A 24,006-nucleotide genomic window follows, 5' to 3' on the forward strand; every position below is an offset into this window, starting at 1 on the left:
AGTATTTTTAATTAGATTTCTGAGTTGATTAGTTTGAATTTGCTAGCAGTACCTCTTGCTTCAGCAGTGGAGGCAGCAAGTATCTTAGATTTCTGTCTGAGTTTTAACCACTGAGTGAATGCTCAGTTCTGCAGATCTGTGTGAAAGCTGAGCAGTTCATCCAGTCATCCTTGGACCTGGTGGACAGTGTATGGCTCTGGCACTGAGATGACTTTTCCAGCTGTGGTTTTGGTGCTTGTCTGCTGCACTGTGTTGGTGGTGCCAGTCAGTAAAGTGCATTGCTTCGTCTAGAAGCTGGTGGTAAATCTGGAATTGCTTTATGGCCTGATTGGGATGGGGAAGAGAATGGGATGGGAGAAAGAATTCATCCCTGCTGCCAACAGAAGGTATAGAAAGCTTGACCACGTTATGACCAACTGCTCTTTTTAATGTTATTGGCATGGGTGGTATTTTCCTGGAGTGCTGAAAAAGGCAGCTGCTGTGCTCTGGTTTGATACTAGCAGATCAGGTTTACACATGCCCTTCTGCATTCCTTCTGAAATATCATTGCTAAAATGTTATTTGGAGACTGAGGTCTGTTTTATATAGATTGTTATTTAAAATTTTGTGGTCTGAAAAGAAATAATTTACTCTTCAGCATTTCTACACTGGTTGACTCATGTTTATTTTTTCATTCCTTATTCTCATTTTAATGACAGGATTTTTGAAATAAACTGCCTGGACTTGAAGGCTTAGTCACATCAACTGACCCCTAAACTAATACCCACCCAGTCAGAGGTACAGTTCTACCTTTGTGGCACCTGGCAGCAGCTATAAAATGAGATGCAGCTTATTGTCACAATCAGACAGGTGAAAAGTTAAATGAAAAATGAGGCTGATTTATGAAGGCGACTCATCAGGGAAAACTTGGCAACAGATGGAAGGAGTCCTCACAGGTATCTAAGCAATGTATGACAGTGCAGTTTTTATATTCTCGATTCTTGAAAAGAAAGTGTAATTGTACTTCAGAGACACAGGGAAAAGGAAATTCTTAGAGTTAATTTGGAGTCTCATTATGTTGCCTGCTGAAGGGCTAAACCCCACTTTTCCTGTTTGGTGTTTTTTTGTCTATTTTAAAAATAACACCAATACTCTCTTACACTTCTGATCACCTTACAACAGTCTCATGCAATTATATCCTTTATGAGAGAGCTTCTATTGTCACAATTTGATTTAAATCCTCCTTTCCCCCTTTTTAACTCGAACCAGGTAGTGTATTGGATTTTGGTAGTGTGCGACTGTAGTAGTGTCTTCTGTGAGGAGCTGCTGGAAGCTTCCCTCATGTCTGATGCCAGCCAGATCCAGGACTGACCCACCACTGGCCAGCCGCAATGGTGGAATCACCTCTGGAATAAAAGATGTAAGAAGGGGGACAAACATCTGGGCAACAGCAGCAAGGGAGAGAAGCAAGAATATGTGACAAGAACAGACCCCAAGGTCAGTGCAGAAGGAGGGGCAGGAGGTGCTCCAGGCACCTGGGCAAAGATTCCCCTGCAGCCCCTGTTGCAGCCCATGGTGAGGCAGCTGTGCCCCTGCAGCCTAGGGAGGTGCAGGGTGGAGCAGAGATCCACCTGCAGCTCCTGGAGGATCCCATGCTGGAGCAAGTGGAAACTTAAAGGAGGCTGTGACTCCATAGGAAGCTCATGGGACTCACGCTGGAGCCGTTGGTGGAGGACTGTCTCCTGTGGGAGGGAGCCGAGGCTGGAGCAGGGGAAGAGTGGGAGGAATCCTCCTCCTGAGGAAGGAGGAGCAGCAGAGACAATGTGTGATGAACTGAACACAGCCCCCACTCCCCATGCTCCTGAGCTGCTGGAAGGAGGGAGTTTTTAATAAAGATGTTTTTAAGATTTAGTTCTTATTCCTCATTACCTTACTCTGATATTATTGGCGACAAATTGAGTCAAAATCGAGTCCATTTTGCCTATGACGGTAATTGGTGAGTGACCTCTCCCTGCCCTTATCTCATTCCATGAGAATTTTGTTATATTTTTTTCCCTGTTGAGCTGAGCAGAGATAGAGTGATGTTGGTGGGCACATGGTGTCCAGCTAGGGTCAACCCTTAACAGCTATTTTCAAGAGCCTTTCATTCTGGAAATTGCCTACTCACTATTGAGAACCGTTTTTCTGCTTTTTATTAAATCTGTCTTCCCACTCCCAAGTCCAGGCTGACACAAACTATTATGTACATCATAATGTTTTGTTTCTAGCATTATTTTTTCTCCAGCTTTCTGTTATTTTTTATATTATTAATTATTTTTTGTCTGCCTACACAGACAGACAAAGAACTGGATGAAATTTTTTTTTGAGAGATTCCTTTTGGTCAGAAAAATGTCGATTTCATAAAATCAGCTGTTTGTGAGAAAGCAACTTTTGTGGCAAAGCTTTTAGTGGGAGATCACGCAAACCTTGAGTAGATTTGACTCTCATAACATAGAAAAAGCAAGCACTCCACTGCAAAATATCAACCAGCCAAGCAAATAGCTAGAACCTGAGCCCAAGTTAGTTCTGTAAAAAAAATAAAGAGCATTAACTTTTTCTCTATAAATCAAATCAGGTTATTTTCCAGAGGCCTACCGACTATTCCATTAGACAGAGATTTTTCATATCAAATAAATATAAATTTCTGCATATTTATGATGCTCCAAGGTTATAAAAAAAAGAAGGATTATAGGGAGATGAAATACCTTGTATTATAGCAGATGGCAAGCTTTAAGGTACATAAACTTTCTTCAGTTCTTTGCACTCCTGAAATGTGCTTAGTTTTTTTTCCAGCTGTAGCATTTGGTTTAATAAAAGATATTGTTTATGTTGACAAAACTTCCCTTCTGGAAAAGTTTGTCTCTTTCTAGTCTGCTGCAGCAAAAAGAAAACCCCAAAAACAACAAACTCAAAACAAAACCAGTATCTCAAGCAAACTATGCTTTTCAAGCAGACTGTCTTGCCTTTTGGAATTTGCAAAGACCTTCATTAAGCCTTTGCTGCTCTCAGCAGGAAAGGAGTTCAGAAACATTCCAGTTCTCACTGTGGCTCTGGACTGATGATGTTTCAGTTAGATCTGAAATTAGATGAAAGGAGTTCAGTCTTCCTCAAGGCTGTCAAATGATACAATAAACCCATCACACGCACAAGGGAATAGGTACACACAACACCCAAAGCAGAAATCTTATTCTCAGTAGTATGTTGCCTCGGAAGCCAATGGGTTCTGAAGGCCAAAGTCATCTTAAGTTTGCATTTCTCACTTTTCTGGCCTGTTATACAGGTCAGATTACCAGAAATTGTAGATTTCTTCAAACGGAAACAGTTCTCAAAAGAATAATTCTTCCATATTCCTTTCTGGGAGAAAGCACACGTTCAGGTGAACAAAACAGGGATGTTTCTAACGGAGTTATAAGGGATAGCATGTACCTTCAAGAATGATCTTGTAGAGAGGAAACTGGGGTCTGGGTACTCAGTGTGCCATATCCTTACTCTAGGTTGCCTCCCATGGCAACCTGAACGCCATTAATTTGTAAGCAGATCCCTGCTGGAGCAAATGGAGCACACAGATCATCAGCAGTAATTGAAGCCTTGTGAAACTGGCCACCAAGGAATATCAGCTTACATGCTCCTAGCCATACTATCCTGGCACACACAACTTTTTCTGCAGGTTTGCGTGTCTGTTTTTGGCGCATGTGTCCCAGAGGACTGACAGCAACAAAACAGGCAGAAGCTGGTTGTGTGCAATCCTAGATCAAACTGTACTGGGAACTGAGAAGGTGGCATCTTGCCTTCTTGCTTCTGAGATTTTGCTCTTTCAGAGAAATGTAGGAAGACTGGGAGATATTTTCCTACAGACTGTAATAAGAAATGACTGCCTTGCATTAGGTAAGGTATTGTGGATAGCTGGGATATAGCTAGGTAACAAACTGTTCATAAACACTTGTATAAGGAGAGCTCAGATAGTCCTCAGTTTAGCAAAAAAGTTTGCTGTTTCCTCCCCCCTCTCCCCCCAGGTATCTAATCAAGACCAGCAGTCAAGAGATCTACCTAACCAATAGCTTCTACCTTTTTGCCTGAGTGGTAGCAGCACTCCTGTGTACAAACAGCTTTGTAGCTCCATGATTTCCATATTGAATATCCTGTTTCGGATTTGCATCATTCCCAGCAGATTTGTCTACCAGTAGTGCCCATGCTCTTGACTTCTGCTGGTCAAAGCAGTGGTTGAAGCAGAAGAAGGTAAGAGGGAGGCTGAAGTGGGAACTTACCTCATCTTTCTTTGTGGGCATGTTTATTGGGATACAATATCCTGCTCTGCTTGCTTTCTGCTTTTTATTGACACTGCCCTCTAGGAAAGCTGCTGCTGTCTCCATCTCTTCTATCTCCCAGCTACTCAAACTCAGCTCAGAAGTCCACTTTTCTTTAGTTTGAAGTGCTCTGTGATCTGAAAGCAAAGCATTAATGAATTAACCATTGCATGCCTGTTCAAGGAGTGCTGTACATAGTAGATAGCAAATAAGATGTAGGTGAACAAAAATAGTGTAAATTTTATCTTACAGACTCAACAAAGTCATAAGGAGATGAATTTCAATTTCACAGGCAGTTTTAATCCTGGTCTTTCATGATGTTTTTGTGAATATGCCTGAAGGCCTTTCAGACTAAACATTAGGATTAAGGAAGAAAATTACAGAAATTTTAGTTGATAAAATATGACGAATCTAAAGTTTGCTGATAAGTGGAAATGGTCATAAAGAAACTACTCTCTATAGCTGATTAATGTATATTATACCACCTGGCAAGTCCAGATGGTTTTATGCAATCATCTGTATCTCCAAGAAATTTATGGACTTAAAAGCATTCAGAGCAGCATCCTGATAAGGGAAAAGGGAATGAACCAGGTGCATTAGACATAAGAAACAGACAACTGATTAGGTCTGGTAAAACCTGGGGTGTTTTTAGGACAGATTGCAGATTTCATTGGTAAGACTGACATGGAGAAGGGATCCTGACAGAACTTATATCTTCGAGGGGAATTATGCTGCAACTTGCTAAGCACTACAATGCTGCTTTCATCAGCCTTTTAATCTAGTGGAAGCTGCATGATAAGATATGGTACCTTACCAGAGTCAGCCCCATAAAGAGGAAGATTTTTGAGCCTACCAGATGCTGGAGAAATGTACCTATGACGTCCGTTTCTCTTGTAAGGATTTGGATGCATACTGGGAGACAGAATCAGGCTGCAGCTGCAAGAGGAGGTGATTGTGGCATTTCCTCCCAGTGATTAATAATGAGAATATGTGATTTTGATATTTGCCTGCTTCAGAGGATAGGAAACAGCATCACCAGAAAGCTGAACCACAGCTTTGTACACCAAAGGGGGAATTTTTCTATCCTGTCCATAAAAACTGATTCACTTTAATAGAGTAGTTTGATATTTAATGAGATAGAGAAGCATGAACAAGGCTATTGCCTTGTGGAGAGGTGTCATCTGTGGGGGGGTGGGGGGGAAGAAAAAAGAGAGGTTTTATTTACTGCTGTAGCAAATGTGAAATTTATGTCACACGGTTTCTCTCTTTAATGTGCATTTATGGTATCATAAAAGTGAAACAATCTGCTAGAGGGTTTTGGCAAATTCTGCAGGTAAGGTTTTTCCCAGTGATAAGAACAGTTGCCTAGAAGGTGAAAATTTAAAATCCCTGAAGACTGACTGAGATAATAACCACAATCCTTATCTAGGCAAGTTCCCTTACTGCTGAGCTACTAAAGAAGGAGAGAGATGACCTCCTCTGTCTGCAGGTTTTTTTACCCCCCTTCCCCTCAGGGTTTGACTTCAAAGCAAAGGGATGCTTTGAAACTGCACTGCAGAGGGCTGGACTGGTTTCTGAAGACAAGGTAGGTGACTATGACCAAGCTGATGACAAAGAAAAAAGAGTTCTCAACTTCTATTTAATTTTGTGAGTACTCTGAAATCACTGCACACCTCCCAGTCTGATCTGAAAATTTTCTCTTTGATTGTGTCCTCCCCTACGCTTAAGCAGAGTTCCTTGCTGCAGAGTGGTTAGACACTTACCTAAGCACCTTTGGAAAGTGGAGAGGCATGTCTCTCCCTTGCAGCTGGACCCAGTCATCTTCCTCAGCAAGTGCCAGGCACCTATCATCAAGCACAAGACCCTCCAGAACTGAAATCAGATCAAAACCACACAGCTTCCAAAAGAGGAAAGGACAGACTCTTCCCCTCAAACGTTGCACAAATGGCTTGTTAGCTGAAAAAATTGCCTGTGAGGTGGAAGGCTTGGGGATCATATAGCCCATCTCAGCTGCAGTCTCCAAGGGCAGCCTAGTGCATAATTGATATTTAGGGAGACGATGTAGCATTTTCTGCTAGCTTACATCTGGTAGGACAGAACTTCTCATGCTTTCAAGGTATGCTTTTTAAGCTGCATAGCAGCATTTAGTATAATGGCAGCATAAACCGGCACAGCATTTTAAAAAGCGAGTACCAAGCCTTGCAATGAATTGCCTAAAGGGAATTCATACAGGAAAAAACTACAAATAATGCTAACACTTTGGAACTGCACACTCTGCATTTTAACTAGCATCTAAAGTGACAAGGGAATTATTTGTTGGGAAATCTTTTCTCCTTTTTTAAATGCAATTTTGAAGAACTGGGCCTTATTCTCACCTCTGCTTTGCATTCCTAGAAATTAAGAAGTTGATTTTTATAGTTTTCATAAAATTTTGAGAAAACCCTGCCTGAAAACAGGCTTTCTTATGTTGTGACTTTTTTGAGGAAGAAAATCCAATAGCGTAGTAATGTATGTGTGCCCAAAGAACAGAGTTGGTGTTAGGACTCTACATGGTAGAGCTGGAAAGAGACTGCAACATGAGATACAGCTCCAAAGTGCAGCTTCTTAGAAAGTGGTTCCTGGAAGGACTAATTATTTCTCAGATTGTGGATTAGAGTCCCTAAAATAAGAAAAAGGGGTTAAGCAAGATGTTAAGATGGGGGAGTTGAGGTTATGTATCTGTGCTTATAATGGTAATAAATAAATAGGAAATCTATGTGCTGTTGTTGAAGCCTCTTAGTACCTGAAAATGCTCTTTGCCTAAGGCAAGTCACAAGAGGAAAGAAACAATCTGAAAATCTACTTATGTGAAAAGACCTCGAGAAGGAAAATCTGTAGAGAATTTGGGTGTTTGCAGGAAAGGTGCACCCCAGGAGGTGTATACTTATTCCATTCTTGATAATGTTAGAGACAAATATGTGATAACTTCCTTAAATTAAGTCACGCAGCATTCCTTTTCCATTTAACTATGTACCTATGGGAACAGAATGAAGCTGGAAAAAGATCATAAAATGAAATGAACTGATCTTCTTCTTCAACATGCACCAGGTCTGTACCTAGAGATCCCTAAGGCAACTCTTGTAGGTTTCTCATCACTCTACCCTTATTGAATCTATTGCTTTAGTTGTCCCACAACCCTAGTGAAACCACACCTTTCAGAGTCTACTGTAAACTGCACTCCTTTATTTAAAAATAAATAAAAACATTTAAAAACAAATGATTAAAAAAAATAATAGTTGGCCAAGTGTATACAGAACTGCTTGAAAAACGACATTAAAGAAAGCATATGACTAGGAACAAACATTTGCTATGAATATAAGTAATCAAAATAAACGATCTTCTTGAACTATAAAGTTATTTCAAGAGGTTCCATTAAAATATGTGGCTTATTGAAAATGAGAACTTCTGAAGCCTTCTCTCATTCTGGTTTCAGGAGTGGTTGAGGCACCAGACAATTAAGGAAAGTGACACCAGTCCCCTCCCTGGGACTTCCTATGTCCCACCCCTGGAACTTTCCCTTGAGACATTGTCCAGACTCACAATACAGTCACTTGGGCCTTGTCCCTTGCAGTTTTATTTTGTTCTTTAGCAATATAAGCTGCTTTATTTCCTCTCAATAGGCCTGGACTGATGGTAAAGCCCTTGTGTCCTTGCCCCAACAACTTTTAATCTAAAGGCAGAGTGAACACAAAAATCCATGTCAAACAAAATGTCTGAGAACAACAGGTAATTAATTGTGTTTGGACAGAATATGAGTGACTTTCTAAGATGCTCAGGGCCAGGTCGTTCTTGGATATAAGTCCATTTACCATTAGGATATAAATCCATTTACCACTAACTTCATTGAACTTGAACCAGCTAAGGCTAGATGGCGGTCCAAGCTATTTATACCTTTGCAGGGAATATGTTGCCTCTGGACAAGAGTTGTTCCAGCTCTGTGCTGGTAGAGGGTCTTGAGCCGTAGGGTCAGGCCACAGCTGAACCTCTGTGTAGTAGATAATATTTTATCTCAAATGAGTACTCAGAACCTCAGACCTCAGCAGCAGTCAGATGATGCAGCTCCTTGTCCACAGAGGTCAGATCCAGATGGATATCACATTGCTGGAGGCAATGGTTTCTGTCTTCCTTTCAGTAGTGCCACTTGGATAGAAATCCAGCCCTTATGGTAATGAATAAAACACTTGTATCACTTTAGATTTCTCTTGTATTTAAAAGTCTGCCCCATTCAGTTATTCATCTGAATAGAACATCTATTATCAATGGCCATTTTGTCCACTTCAGATCCTGAGAGAGCAAAGGAATATATATTATTGCTATTAGGCTGATGACCAGCACTTTAATAACCCTTTCACCAGATTTCAATGAAAATTAATAATCTTGGTTATATTAGCTTAATTTTGAAGAATCACATGAAAAGAATATTATCCTGGGTTAGCAAACATACTGTGTAAACAGCAATTACTATGGAGACATAATTGAGTTAGAGGTAAAGCATATTAGCTAAGTGCTTGCAGCCCAGATAATTCACAAAAGGCTTATGGGCTCTCCAGCTAATATTGTCCCAAATCATCACCCAAAGAAATTGTGTTAAATTGTGTTAAAACAGGGAGTTATAGATTGGCAGACAAATGGCTAATTAACTTTATAGAGTCATAAATATTTTGCTGCTGTTCTTTCTCTGGAGATTTGTGTGTAAGCAGACATTTAGGCAGAATCTATGCTGCTGCTAAAAGACAATAAAGGGTAGGTGGTAATTTTGTGTTTCCATGGTTCTGGGTTGCTGTGGTAGAAAAAACAGCTCCAGAGACAGGCTATGAGGGCCTGGCTTGCTACAGCCTCGAATTGCAGAGCAGTTCTTTGGGAGATCCTGCAGTGTAGCTCAACAAATTTCCAGCGCTTTTCTGTGGGGAAACCTCCCTGAGTCTGCTTTATGGGATTTAGAATATTTTTAAAGATGGGGGAAAGATTTTGATCATTTAGCATGGCCTGCTCATCTCATATGTCCCACTGGAGCTTTTCAAGACACGATTGTAAAAGGTATTAGATAATCTCAACTAGGCTCCCTTTCCCACAAAGGATTATATGAAATTATCTTTCAAGGTCTCTTCCAGTGTGGCCTATTCTATGATTCTATGTAGGGACATGACAGGACACTTTTAAGAAAGCCTTTGTTAATGAAATTTTGGAATAAAGGGGCCTGGACTGTGGCTGATAAAACTTCAGTTTTGGTTTCTGTCATGGGTTAGCACAGCTCCAGAAGTGATTTTCTTGCAAAGAGGTGCTTACAGCTTCCTCTATGACCTGACAGAACCTATCAACTTGCTGGTTTGAATATTGACAATTTTTTAAGCCACTTGAAAAATTTGACCGCTTCTGTGGTCCACATTTAAGAATGGACAAACCCTGGGAAAGCTCTCTCTTGCCTCCGGCCTTGGGACAGGTAACCGGGCTCGGCCCGTATGGGGCCTAGTGGGCCCGGGCCGGGACACAGCCATCATGGAGCTGTGCGGCCCTGTTCCACCCACGGCCCCTCCACAGCCCTGTTACGTGCAGAAGCGTGGCCCAGCTCTACACACCCTCTCTCCAGTGAGGCCGAAGATTCAGCTGAAGCTGCCCTGCTGTCCAGCAAAGATTTTGTGACCAACAGCGATAAGTGAATTCCAGCTGCAAGGCCCAGGTGAGATTAACCCTTTTAGTGCTGTAAGTTTCCTCCAGAACAGATGAAGCCTGCAGACATTAAGTAAAGGAAGAAGAGCTGAAACCCTGAGGGAGGAGAAAGAGGAGATGCTTAGAAGCTGAAATTCTGTTGTAAAGCTATGATATGTCAGAGTACCCGTTGTAATTTCATGAAAGCATGGGGGGTGGAGCGTTCAAACTGTACTTGTGAGCAAAAGTACCTGTGCTGGAATAAGCAAATCCTGAAGCAGCTGTAATTTGATGAGGAGTTTGAATAGGAAGAGATGGAAGTGATGAGGACTCTTGCTCCAAATCAGAAGGAGAAAGACCTCAGTTCCTAGAGATGCTTCCAGAGATAGTCCTAGAGATGAAGATGATGAGGACCCTTGTTGCTCCGAAGGAAGGGAGAGGGCCTCTATTCCTAGAGATGAAGATGCTCCCAGAGATGGGTGAAGACAACTTTTGTTTTTGAACTGCTCAGCCTTAAAATGGTACCCCAGTAGCTCAAGACTGGACCCTCAAAAGCAGTTGGGGGAAAAGCTGCAAGTCGGGGGAAGGGACTCCCACATGATGTGAGCAGAGAACCAACCCAGGCAGCTGTTTCGCTGTGATACTGAAGCCATGAGAGAACTTCTTGGGGAGATGTCCCCATGTTCCTCTCCCCCTAAGTGAACTGAAAAAGGTTATTATAGAAGTGGTAAACTGACTGAAAATCTCAAGGGTTGTCTTTTTGTCACTGGGTGAAGGGAGAAAGGTGAGGGGAGGAGAAGTGTTCTGAAGGTGTGGTCTGATTTTTTTCCTCTTTTAGGTCTGCTAATAAACATCTTTATATTCTTTTAAGTTTTGTGCATGCTTTGCTTTCTCCTAATTCTTATCTCACAGAAGGTAAATAAGTAAGTAATGAGTATTTTGGACCAAACCACTACAGTTCCAAAAGAGACTGGGAAAAAAGGCCTCTTTGTCCATGTAGATAACCATGTCAATAACCACAGTAGGTTCAGTCTTGGATAGTTTTTGCATAGTGAGAGGAATAAAGTGGAGTGTACCAAACACTGTAGACAACTCTTCTGGAACAAAGAAGGTAAAGAGATGATAAAACATGGCCAGTCACAAGCGACAAAGTGCTTGAAGTTCTCATTTTTTAAAGGTAATTTGTAAAATGGGGCAGAGCCTCAGCTGATATGAACAGAGATGTGTGACTGGGCAAAATGGTTGTCAGGTGTGTTTTTCCTGATGTTCTTCTCTTGAGAAAAACAATCTCCTTTTCTAGGTACCTTATGAAATGACCTTCTTTGGCTACAGGAGAAGTACTGAGGTTGGACCGTGTAGCTGTTTTCTTATGAGTAAACTTGGTACAATATGTACCAAGCTTTATGCTTGGTCCATATACACATGGTCTTGCTCTTAAAATAAAATGGACCAGGATCCTCTCTCAGGTCCTGAAAATAAGAGGCATGACATGTCTAAGTGCTCTTTCCTCTTTTATCCAGAGCAGGATAAAACCCCCTCAGCTCCCCAGTGGGTACAGTGCTACTCCACAAACTCTGTCCTGCATATCTCTGGAAGAGTGTTGGCTGGTGTGGCCCCAAACTACAATTCAAGGCTAACAGCTGAGGAGAGTGGATAGTCACAGCAGAGACACAGCAGGAGCCTTGCTGGTGCAGTTATGTTGGAAATTGTCACGTAGCTCAGTAGATGCAGCCTACCAAACGGTGTGTTAATGACACAATTGTGCCAATGACCCGGAGTTTGTTAGCGCCTGTGATTTCCCAGATGCCTAGGAATGTGTAGGGAGTGTTGACATGAGCTTTCACTCCTGATTTCACAGGGTGGGTTTACAGTGAACGGAATGACTTTTCTTAGCACATGGTTGGAGCCATGGAAAATTGATCCCATGGATACCATTGTCTTGCTGAAAGGCACCTTATATTACTGCATGTTAGCATTTCCTTTAAAGTACAGAGGAAACGCTGAATGCTGTTGATCTAAATGTGGTGGGATTTTAGGGCAGAAAAATTTGTGTCCATGTCTAAGGGAACAGTTTTGGATGCTCCATCCCTGGGAGTGTTCAAGGCCAGGTTGGATGGGGCCCTTAGCAACCTGATCTGGCGAGTGACCTTCCTGCCTATGGCAGGAAGTTTGGGACTAGATGATCTTTAAGTTCCTTCCAACCCAAACCATTCTATGACTCTGACTCTAAAAAGTGACTGATAACACCACTTGATCAAAGTTTCTCCAAAGATACTTAGTGACAAACTGAAATTCTACAATCTTCCAGGCCCTCAGTCTAGGAAAGAGTCTTTGCATTTTCTACTTCAGGGAATGAGTTTTGACTTGAGATAAAAGATGGTTGTCTTAATGCTTTACGCCTGGAAGAGGCAAGGGTGAGATCAAGTGGCAGAGGGACCAGCTAAATGGACTGGCAAAACTGTGACTACGCCAATAACATTGGTGCAATGCACCATGGACCATCTGTGGGACACAGATGGAATGCTCTCGTGTGAAGTCCAAGGTTCATTTTAATGGATTAAAGCCTACCAGAACCCTTCAGTGACAAAAACAGGCATTTCATGCTTCTGTAAGGAAGAGAAATAGATGATATTTTATATATATATCCAAGACATATAGAAGGTGTCCAGGAAGCCTGTTCTGTCATCAGCCTGAGGCCAACTTCTGTGACTGAAAAAAGTGAGCTACAAGTGACAACCCAAAATCCCAAACAATGAGAAGTAACCGTTCTACTTGCACTTCCCCTCAGGTCAGGCTTGGCATATACAAAGAAACCCTCACATCCCAATGTAGTAGTCCAGTGAGTCATGGGAAGTTTTTTGCTTTCATTTTGAGGGGAGACAGTGAAGAAACTTGAAAGACTGAACCAGTGCCATGTACTGATGACTGATGTACCACCTTCAGTGGACTTGAAGCTGTACTGTCTGAAACTGCTCATTTCTTTTTACTTGCCTGTCCAGGACATCTCAATGGGAATGAACTGAGGGAAGATCTAATCCTCTGTTCCCTACTCACAGTTTTTAACATGTGCTACTTTGAAACAGACTGCAGTGACCAGGGTAAGGCTAAAAACACCACAGATATTTGGTAGTGTTTTCTCATGGAATTTTTAAGGGCTTAGTCTTGTAAAGAGAATAGAATTCAGACACAACTGTTTTTCTTTTTTCAAGTTTCTGGACATTGTGTAATTTCAGTGCATCTTGGCATGAGAAATCTTGTTCTCTTTGCTTTTGTAAGTAGATTTAAAGGATAAGGTTGATTTCAGGAGATGATCTCCAAAACTCTGTCTTAGAGATGTAGAAACATTGTCTGGCTTCTGTCTTATGGTTCTTATGGTCTTATGTTCTTCTGGCTTGTCTCAGAGTTAACCTAGCTGTTAGGAAGTATGTGTGCATTTCACCACGTTCCTATGCCTATCTGAGTACTAGAGAAGATATATATGGCAAACTTAAGGAAAAAGTGTTAATCAGTGTGCTAGTTTGGCTGGGATAGTGTTATTTTTTTCCATAGTAGCTGCATGCAGCTATGATTTGGATTTGTGTCGGAAAGAGTGTTGATAACACACGGATTTTTACATTATTGCTGAGCAGTTCTTACAAGGAGACAAAGACTTTTCTGCTCCTCACCCCACCCCACCAGTGAGGAGGCTGAGGGTGCACAAGGAGTTGGGAGGGGACACAGCTGGATCAGCTGACCACAGGGATACTCTGTACCATATGGCATCCTGCTCAGCATATAGAGCTGGGGAAAAAATAAAGGGAAAGGGGGGGACATTCAGAGTTATGACATTTGTCTTCCCAAGTCAGTTACACAGCTGTCCAGTCCAGGCAAAGGACTGGATTAGCAGCCTGGATATACAAGAGATGTTTAGGACTGGATTTAACTGGGAGGGGAAAGGAAGACAAGTCTCCATTATCAATGTACCTATTATAGCTTCCAATATCCCAGGGACATGGCTGATTAAAAGAGAGTAGGACCTTAAAAAAGACATACGTAGAGGACAGAGAAATGCCCTGTGAAACAGGTGAGTAATCCTGTCTGTGGTGACCGGCCGCCCTCCCTGGCCTCTTTCAGGGAGATGCATACATAAGGGTTGTTGGTGAGCAGAACTTTCTCCATTCAGGTGTCTGAAGAACACCTCAACAAGGGGCGAGTACCTCATAAGGTTTCTCCTTTTACCTCTGTTTCCTTGTCTGTCTGTATTTTTCAGCTTTGTATTTTCTCTTCCTTGCTGGAATAGACTAGCTTTTTCTTTTGTGTATATGAAGCAGTACCCATATTTTCTATCTCCCAGGAGCAGGGAGGAATCGAGAGCCCTCCAGATCATTTGGAGAGTGCTTCTCACACACAGTACGGCATTTCAGGGGTTAAGAGCACCCCTTTTTCTTTGTTACAAGATTCCTTGCAGTTTGGGGGTTGACACTGCAATTGTGGCATACGATATCCAGGCCTTCTTTTTGTGGCTCTAAGGACACGGCAACGGCTTTTGATATGGAAAAATTCATCTTGACATTATTTTTTTTGCAATAGTGATCTAAAAGGAAAGAAAGGCCTTAATAGAAGGCATTTTGTAATACTGGAGAAGCTATACTATGACTGAAGAGCAGAAGAAATGTGAATGGGTTTCCAGTGTTCTTGGAGCTGCTGAACAAAAATAGGTCCTTTTGAAAATGCTACTGCTAGGGAAACAACAGAGGAAGTAAAATAAAAATTTCTCCTTGTTTTGGTCTTATTTAAAGGTCTGTTCAGACTATGAAACCATAAGCAATTGCCTTCTGCTCTGGATAAGGCTCAAGCTACCTGGAAAATATAAAAATCCAGATCCTTTCTTTCCAAATACATAGCACTGCTTGTCTTCTTTTCTCTCTCATGTAAGAATTAACTAATTAACTGCAAATAGTTAAACTTATGACTGAGTGTAATGGCAAACTCTACCCACAAACAGGAATGGAGAGTGTTGTGAATCTAATATTGATATGATGAGGGGCAGAAGGTCTATTTATCCTTCTTTCTAATCAACTCTTGAGATAAATTCTACTAAGTTTAGTGAAAGGAGCCTTTGAATGCTGTTAGCCTAACTGCCTTTTGAAATATCTTCTATCAGCACACCTACCATACTGCAGGAGTAAAATTCTGTAAGGAAATTCTTTGAGCTATGGGATCCCCTTCTTCCCCCATTCAAGAATGGAGAGATCTTCTTGGGGTCACTTTTTTCTTGAAGTAATATCCTCATCAAGTCTTGCTCCACTGGGCAATTGAAGCTGAGAGTCTTTTTCAATTTAAAGGAATAACAAAATGTGGGATGGAGAATAGGGGTTAATACAGCCACAAGCCATGGCATGGACTCTAGCTCTTGCTAGGTAAACTACAGGATGTTTTCCTGGATTCTATCAAAGCTACAGCTGTCCAAATTCTGAGTCAAATTCAAGCACTTTTAAAATACGATCCTAAAGATGACCTACACTCAGACTTGCACCTGAGTGTAGTACGTGGTGGATGCAAACTCTTCCAGTCAAATAAATTCACATCTCTCAGCTGATTGCACATCTCACCTGAAAAAAAAGTAACCTCTAATCTTGTTTTGTAGGCTGTATTTTAAAGTGAAGGGCTTTGCACTGAGAGGAAAGATCATGAATTCTAGTTAGTTCATTTTTTAAACAGCTTGTCAAGGGAATCTTGGAGGCTCAGAGATATTTTCCAGTCAACAGTTTAGCCAAAATGATGCATAGAGCCATAAAGCACAAACCCTGTGGGGGACAGCTCAGCCTCTGTTTGTTTTTATGAATCCCTGTTGTACAGTGACCAAAGCGCTTATTTCAGTGCTGTAGCACTTCAACATGTAGGCTGTGCCTTGACAAGGAGCAGGTGAATACAGAGTTCAACCTAGTGGCACATAGAGGTGGCTGTCTTACTAGCCACTGAAAAATAGCGCAGTAGGAGACAACCTTTCCTATCAGAAGAGTATAGTTCAAATAACCCAGGCAAGAAAGAGACATGCAGAGGGACTTAAAAGCAGTTTGCTAATGACACCCAGCTGGTGGCAGGTGGCAAAGAGTGTTTCTGGTGAGAAGAAAATTTCTTAAGGTTTCAGGTATTCTTCAATAGATGCACCATGCGAATTTATAATTATGGGATTTTTTGTTACAATAATTGCATCATTATTATTTACAGCAGCCTTTTTAATGAGACAGAAGTTGCTTCACATTGTCTTAGTCTGAACCTGTGTGGAATATTGGGAGGCACTTTGAGGGTGCCAGTGAGCTGCCCAAGGGCCTGCATCTGAGGCATCAGGCCAGGGTCTGGCTGAGAAATGAAAATGAACTGTGTCCAACATAGGCAATGAAGGGTTTATAAGAAGGGGAAGCAGAATTAAAAAAAAAAAAAATTAATTATCTAGTTGCAAAAAGTGAACAAAAAACCTATTTTGTTCCTGAAAATGCAGAGCCTTTCCACTTTGTGGTGTAAAGTTAATTTAAATCTCACATAGGGAAAATGATGCCATGGTAAATTTTTAATGCAGTGAAGTTAAAACCAAAGCCACTGTAACAATTTCTTAACGTTATTTCTCTGCAACTTTTCAAAATATTTATTTAATACAACACTTATTTGAGTTAAAACTGCCAGCTACTTAAAGAGGAAAAAAAAACCCTATACATATATGCAGGAAGAGAGTACAAAGTTAAAGACACAAATTTCCACCAGTGACAGTTGTACTCTGTTAGGTTAGTGTCACCCATCTCTTTCAGCAAATCCTTCTCCCACCAGCAATTTAAAGTGCATTCATTGGAAAAACAAACACAAACCCCTGAGCAGATAATTCATCATCTGTTGGGGAAGATGAAACAGGAAAGCCTTGTAAATGTGATTGCCTGACAAAAGATTTTGGGAATATGAAAACTACAGGCAACATCGAAATGAAAGCCACTTTTGAAATACCAAGTCTTAGTTACTGAACAACTGGAAAACAATGGTATGGCCACTGAAGTAATCCCCTCTTGATGGAACAATACCCTCTGCTTGCAAACAGGTCCAAGGGTCAGAGCAGACCCTACTAGCTCAGCAGAAGGGGTCCAAAGAGTAGTTTTTAGAAGTTAAGATGTAACACTCTATGGTAATATAAGAACTCTTATAGGCTGTATGTAAATGCTATAGGATTTGTATCTTGTATTAGATTGGTTAGTGACAATTAGAATATTCAGTACAGAAGATGATTTATTGTATTGTAACCAGGACTTCAGACATTCTCTTCTATTCATTCCTTACTTCCACTTCTACTCCTGCTCTTACTTCCACTCTCGCTCTTACACCCTCTCTCTCTCTCACCCGTTCACTCTCTTGCTCTCTTGGGCCTGCTCAGAGCTGAGTCTACCAGCTCTGAGCAGTGCCCCAATACCCACGCCTTTTGCAATAAACCGGCTGTGTCCCAAGACCTGCCTATAGAGATCTCTCGTCTCCATCCGTCACCGTCTACGTCCGGCCGTCCCGACTGGACCCCAAGAACCCATATCATTCTCTTACATTTTTGTCCATGGAAGATAGCCATGCCTTAAAGCTTCCACAGCTTAATGAACATTTGTCTTGTGGGTCTGGTAACAGCTTAAATCTCCTTGTAGTCATATAAATCTTGGTGCATTAAGATGAGGTGAAAAAGACCAAAATATGCTGCCAAAGAACTGGATAAAACAATCCGAATAAATTTGTATGATAATTTAAAATAGAAAAATATTTCCTGTGTATATTATCTGAGTTCACTGCGTTTGGTGGCATCGAGCTGACTCGGTATCAGCTGCTTGGTGTAGCAGCAATGAACATCAGACTACTTTCAGGGTTCATGTACAGATAACGTGTAGAATAAGATATTATATGGAAATTAAGGTTTGGTTTACAGAATTGCATTTTGAAGCTTTCTCTCTGGACTGTGAACTAAATGCTAATTTTAAATTTTGTAACATGTGAAAATGCCTGCAGGGGAAGGGGAAAAAAGAATTGTTTTGTTATATCCATAGGCATGTGAAGACTTAGATCATCTAAGAAAGGCCTAAACTGAAAGAGTGTAGATTTAGATTAGATATTAGGAAAAAATTCTCTACCATGAGAATAGTGTAACAGGTTGCTTAGGGAAATTGAGTCTGCCCCATCCCTGGCAGTGGTCGAGGCCGAGTTGGATGGGGTTTTGAGCAGCCTGGTTTAGTTGAAGGTGCCCCTGCCCATGCCATAGAGAGCTGTAACCAGATGATCTTTAAGGTCCCTTCTGAGTCAAATCATTCTACGATTCATTCTATAATTCAACAATTCAACTGATTTGTGGTTCATTCACATATATTTGAGGACAACTGACCAATCCAACTGATCATTCTCACTGAGCTCTTTTAAAATCTCTTCAGCTCATCCAAATTCTTTTGGAAAAGCAGAGCTCAAAAGTGCATATGAAGCTTAGGTGAAGTGTTACTAGGTTTGTGGAAAGTGAAGGAATTACTCACAGGCACCTGTGAAATTCAGCAGAAGCCTCAGGGTAACCTGAATCCATCTGGCCTGCTTATCACCTTTATAGCACTGCCAGTGCATGATGAGGTTTCTCAATGGCATGCATTTAAAAGAATAGCAAGACACAAAAGCAATATTCTAAATTACTTCTTTGTTTTCATTTGGAGCTTAATCATATTTCCAAGTCTTTTTATAATGACCTTGTAAAATCATTGACTGCTATTTTGGTTTTTTTTGGTACATGCCGCTTTTAAAATCTGAGTCAGGGCTCTGTATTAGGACACCCTATTCAGTAAGAGCAGGGTAGATAATTTAATTTTATATTGGAGTAATGTAATCTTCATGCTACCTTTCTGTTTTTATTTATAACTGAAGAATTCATTTCCTTTTGCCCTTCCTCTACCTTCTATGGTCAGAGAAGAGAAAAAGGTTATAGAAATCTCTACCAACATTTTTTTGCATAGTAACCAATATGGTTACAGTCTATGCTGCAGACTTTCCTCCCTCTTCCTTAATCCACCTGCCTTAGTGCCTCTGCTGTAGAGTCAGTTTGTTATCCATCAGCTCAACAGCACCCAAAAGCCCATCAAGCTGATTCTTCCTTGCAGCCCATCAGATCTGCCTCTCCTCTAAATGATCAGGGCGCTACTTGTCTTTGGCTATTCCTGTCCATGAAGGTGCTGTGATCTGCAGGCTGAAAGCTGTTTGTGTGTAGCTAGATTTAAGATTTGCAAAGGGAAGTACTTTTTATTTCTTAATTTTCAAGGCATTGTAAATGCCAGGATATGCAAATGTAGGACATGAAGCTTAGAAGAAACAATAGCTCTTGGAAAACCTCATTAGAGTACCTCATGTACTGCTGGGGCCTGAGCAGAACTATTCTTAAAAATACACTTTTGTTCAGAGGGCAATTCAGGGCAACAGTTTGTTTCCCATTGTTCTCCATCACCCTCCTGAGTCCAGCTCTTTCCACTTAGAAGGACACAAGCTCTTAATGTAAGCACCCAGAAATAGGCTTGGGAATAAACTCTGTTATGTTCCATTTCCTGCATTGGCACTAACCTTCTGGCCCATCTGTTAGGAAACCACAGAGGTTGTGGAAAAGCTGGGTTCAGTTCCCTCCTCTCTCTGGAGAAATGTGAGCCTGGTTCTTTCCAAGGGCACAGCAAGTTTTGTATTGTACAGGTACTTGTGAAAACTACCTGTCCTTTAGTTGTTAGAGATAGCCATAATGCCTTGAAAAACTGGTGGTAAGAATATGATTTCATACAGAATTACAGAGTTACAAAATCACTAATGTAGGAAGGGACTTCTGCACATAGTCTAGTCCTACCCTCTGCTCAAGGTAAGGTAAACCAGAGCAGGTTGGCCAGAGTCATGTACAGTAAGAATTGGAGTATTTCCAAAGTATTCAAACACGGACTGTCTGGGAAACACACACTAGTGTTTGACTCTTCTCAAAGTAAAAAAGAAAAGTATTTTTTTTATGCTTAGATTGAATTTTCTTCATCTTTTATTTGTACCCATTGCCTCTTGTTCTGTAACTGGTCATCACTGAGAAGAGTTTGACTGCATCTTCATTATTCCACTCTATCAGGTATTTATATATACTGAAAAGATGTCCCAGAGCCTTCTGTTTCTCAGGCTGAACAGTCCCATCTCTCTTGACCTCTCCTTGTATGGCAGGTGCGCCAATCCCTGAACAACTTTTGTAGACTTTTACTAGATTTGCTCCAGTAGTTCTTTCTTGTGTTGAGAAGCCCAGCATTGGATCCAGCACTACAGATGTCTCACCAGTGTTGAGTAGCAGAGGAGGATGCCCCTCCCTTGACCTTCTGGCAATGCTCTACCTAAAGCATCATGTTATGCTATGGACCTTCTTTGCCACAACTGCCCAATTCTGGCTCATATTCAACATCTTGTCCCTGCAAAGCTTCATTTCAACCTGTTACCTGTCGGCCCATTTCCCCAGCTTGTTGAGGTCTCTCTGTATGGCAGCACAATGCTCCAGTGCATCAAACACTCCTTCCACTTTTGAATCCCCTAAAAATCTGCTGAGGATACAGTCTGTTCCATTTTCTGGGTCTTTCCTGAAGATGGTGAGCAGTTTTGGCTCCAGTACTGGATATGTGTGGCCTCCAGCTGGACATTGTCCTGATGACCATAACCTTTTCAGCCTGGCACTTGGTAAGAGTTTTCTGTCTGCTGTGCTGTCCGTTTGTCTAGGCTGTTCTTCATCTGTTTGTGACTACGTTATGGGAGACTTTGGTAGAATCAAAATGAAGAACATACACAGCTCTCCCCTTATCCACTAAGATGCTCATCTTCTTATGGAAGGCTGTCTTTGGTCAGGCATGATTTTCCCTTCATAAATTCATGCTGACAACTCACAGTCCCCTACTTGTGCTTAACAAATTTGGAAATGCTCCATCACCTGCCCAAGGATCAAGTTGAGACTGACTGTACTTCTCTGGGTTCTCCTTGTTGCTATTCTTAAAGATAGGAGTGACATTTGCTTTCTGTCAGTCCTTAGGAAATTCACCCAGTTGCCCTGACCACCATGACAAGAGCAGCCTTGCAATGTCATCAAACTGTTTCTCAGCTATTATTAGTTCCCATGGACTTATGCATGTCCAGTTTAAGTGTTACCTGACCTGCTTCCCCTCCATCTAGGGTCTTGCCTTATTTTTTTTATCCGCTCTCAGGGTCTGAGATTCCCAAAGGCCACTTCTACCAGTAAATACTGAAGCAAAGAAAGCATTCAGAAGTACTTTTCCCTTTTTCACCAAGTTCCCCAGCTCATTCAGCTCTGGGCACACATTTTCCATAGTCTTTCTTCTGCTGTTGTTAGAGCTGTAGAAACTTTGCTTATTGTTCTTCTTGTTCCTTGCAAGATTCAACTCCAGGTAGGTTTTGTCTTTTCTCAATCCTTACCTGTGGCTTTGAGCCATATCTGTATATTACTCCTGGTTGATCTGACCCTGTTTGTATGCTTCCTTCTATGTTTAAGTTTAGTGAGAAGCTCCTTGTTCATGCATGCAGGCCTCTTATTACATTTTTGCCTAGATTTTTGCATGTTGGGTTGGACCACTCTTGAGCTTTGAGAAGGTTCCAGTATGAACCTCCCCTCCACCATTCTTTTCTCCAGGACAATATTGCCTGGGATTCCACTTGAGCCACTGGGAAACCCCTGCGTGACTTAGGAAGTACCTCAGGCAACCTCAAAAAGAAGAAATCCTATTTGTTGATAAACCCAAAGGAATGCACAGGTCAGCCAGTCACTTTCCATAAAACACCCTAACACTCTGGCATACTGAAATGATGAAGAGCAGGGGTACTCTTGGGGTTGCATGAATATGAGTCTCACTTCATGAATTTCTGTAAGTGATCTAGAATAGGATAGAATGTTCTTTACTGTTCCTTGGGAGCTTGTGTCAGTTGCTTCCTGAAACTGCCATTTTGTTTTTAAAGGTTTCCAATTTAGTAAAGTTTCTTATCTATCTTTCTTTCTTTTTTTTTGCAAGATATTTGTGGTTGAAGTTTGAAATTGTCTGTGTGCATTTCTGCAAATTTCTTCTCTTTATTACAACTTACATTTGTTATGGGCAAAATGGATGATGGTTTAGATTTAGACAGTTACGCATCAGATTTTTAACTAATCAAGAATAATGACTGCTATCTGAGCACATTCTAGGATGAGCAGATATTGTTGACTTATAAATAATTGCAGATAAGAGAGCGTGGCTCAACTAATGCTAAAAATGAAAATTGTATGTTAGTGATTTTGGAGCAAATACTAGCAGGACATTCAACAAACTTAATCTGAGAGACTATAAAGTCCCTGGCAAAGACTAATGATGATTAATGAATGGTCAAACTCCTGTTTAAGACTTCCTCAGGGTAACAGGGCTTGTCTATATGAACCTCACTCCAGCTGCACCATTCTCTGTGCTGCTCACTCCAGCACCCTTCTGAGCTGGAGAAATATTATGCTTAGATATCCAAACTGAGGTGCAAAAAGGTCTGTGAGCTTAGACCGGGCCTGTTGACCTAAGAGTGACATTCTGCTTCCCTATGTTCTCTTTTTCATTTGGATTTTTATTCACAGACAACCCCTGGCTGCAGGATTTTATGTAGCTCATATGTAGATTGAACATACAGTGGAAAAAGAATGCTCATTTGAGTTTCCTCTTACTCTGTGGTTGAAAATGGCTGAGTGATACCTGGCTCTGTATGAATTGACAGAAGTCTTTCAGAAAGTCTTGATCTTACAAAAGGAGAAGATTCCCAGAGGTCTCAGCATGGCACATTTATGTCTTAGATGACAGAATCACTAGAAGATGAGTTGGATGCCCATACAAGAAAATTTCCATGATAAACTGAAGAAACAAAGGTAGCTGAAGGACTTTCTACTCTGTCCCTGTTTCCTACAGCCCACTGTTTCCTATGTTCTATAGGATCTTTTCTGCAATCTGCTATATATTGCAGCCCTCTGATTGTGGAAGACAAATTTTTTTACCGGTTTGAGCTACACTGTAACCATCAGGAGAACAGAAGATACCCAGTCTCCCAGAGCTCTGTCAGGATGTCTGTGTTGAGCCATTTGGATGGCAATGATAATTTGTATCAACTAGTCCCAATCTTCTACTTCATGTTGTTCACTTTATCAAAGCAAGTTACTCAGAGTTCAGTCTCTCTTCTCTTCTGCGTTGGTTCCATAGATCAAACCTCAGTGCGTTACACAGTGAAATCAATTGGTATTCAGCTGAAGATCCTCTGCACAGTGGCAGAGACTTGGCTGCCTTCCAAGGTACGTTTCAAAAGAACTCTTGAACATGTTGAAAATAGAAGAGACACTTAGAGGAATTATTTCTTAGTTAAGGATAAAAGAGACATGACTCTCAAACTGACTTGAGGGTCTTTTACAGACCAATATTGATACAGTTTGTCTTACAGAGTGTGTATCCCATTTCCCTTTGCCACAAGTTGTAATCTTAGGGGTTTTTTCCCACCCTTTGCTCTTAATTCTCTCTTACTGATCAGTAAATGTCCCTCTGTTTACCTTGTGCTTGTTCAGTCAGTATGGGCTGGCTTATTTGGTGCCTTTTCAAGAATGCAAATGCATGGATGGTAGTGTCACTTGCCCATTATAGTTGGGGATTTGGATCTGGAAGACTGCCACAATGCCTTATTTTGCTTTGAATTAAAGAACCCTTTCCTGAACTGGAACAGCAAGAAACACACAGCTTTCTCTGAGGAGAAATCACACTCAGACAGTTTAATGTCTTGATGACCAAGTGGACACTAGTGACAAGTGGAGCTCCTCAGGGATTAATACTGGGACTGGTGCTCTTTAAATGTTTTTGTCGTTGACATGAACAGTGGATTGAGGGCAGCAACAACACCAAGCTCTGTCATGCAGTCAACATACTGCAGGGAAGAGGTACCATCTAGAAGGACCTGGACAGGCTTGAGA

Source organism: Corvus hawaiiensis, chromosome 2, assembly GCF_020740725.1.
Source record: "Corvus hawaiiensis isolate bCorHaw1 chromosome 2, bCorHaw1.pri.cur, whole genome shotgun sequence".
Lineage (NCBI taxonomy): Eukaryota > Metazoa > Chordata > Aves > Passeriformes > Corvidae > Corvus > Corvus hawaiiensis.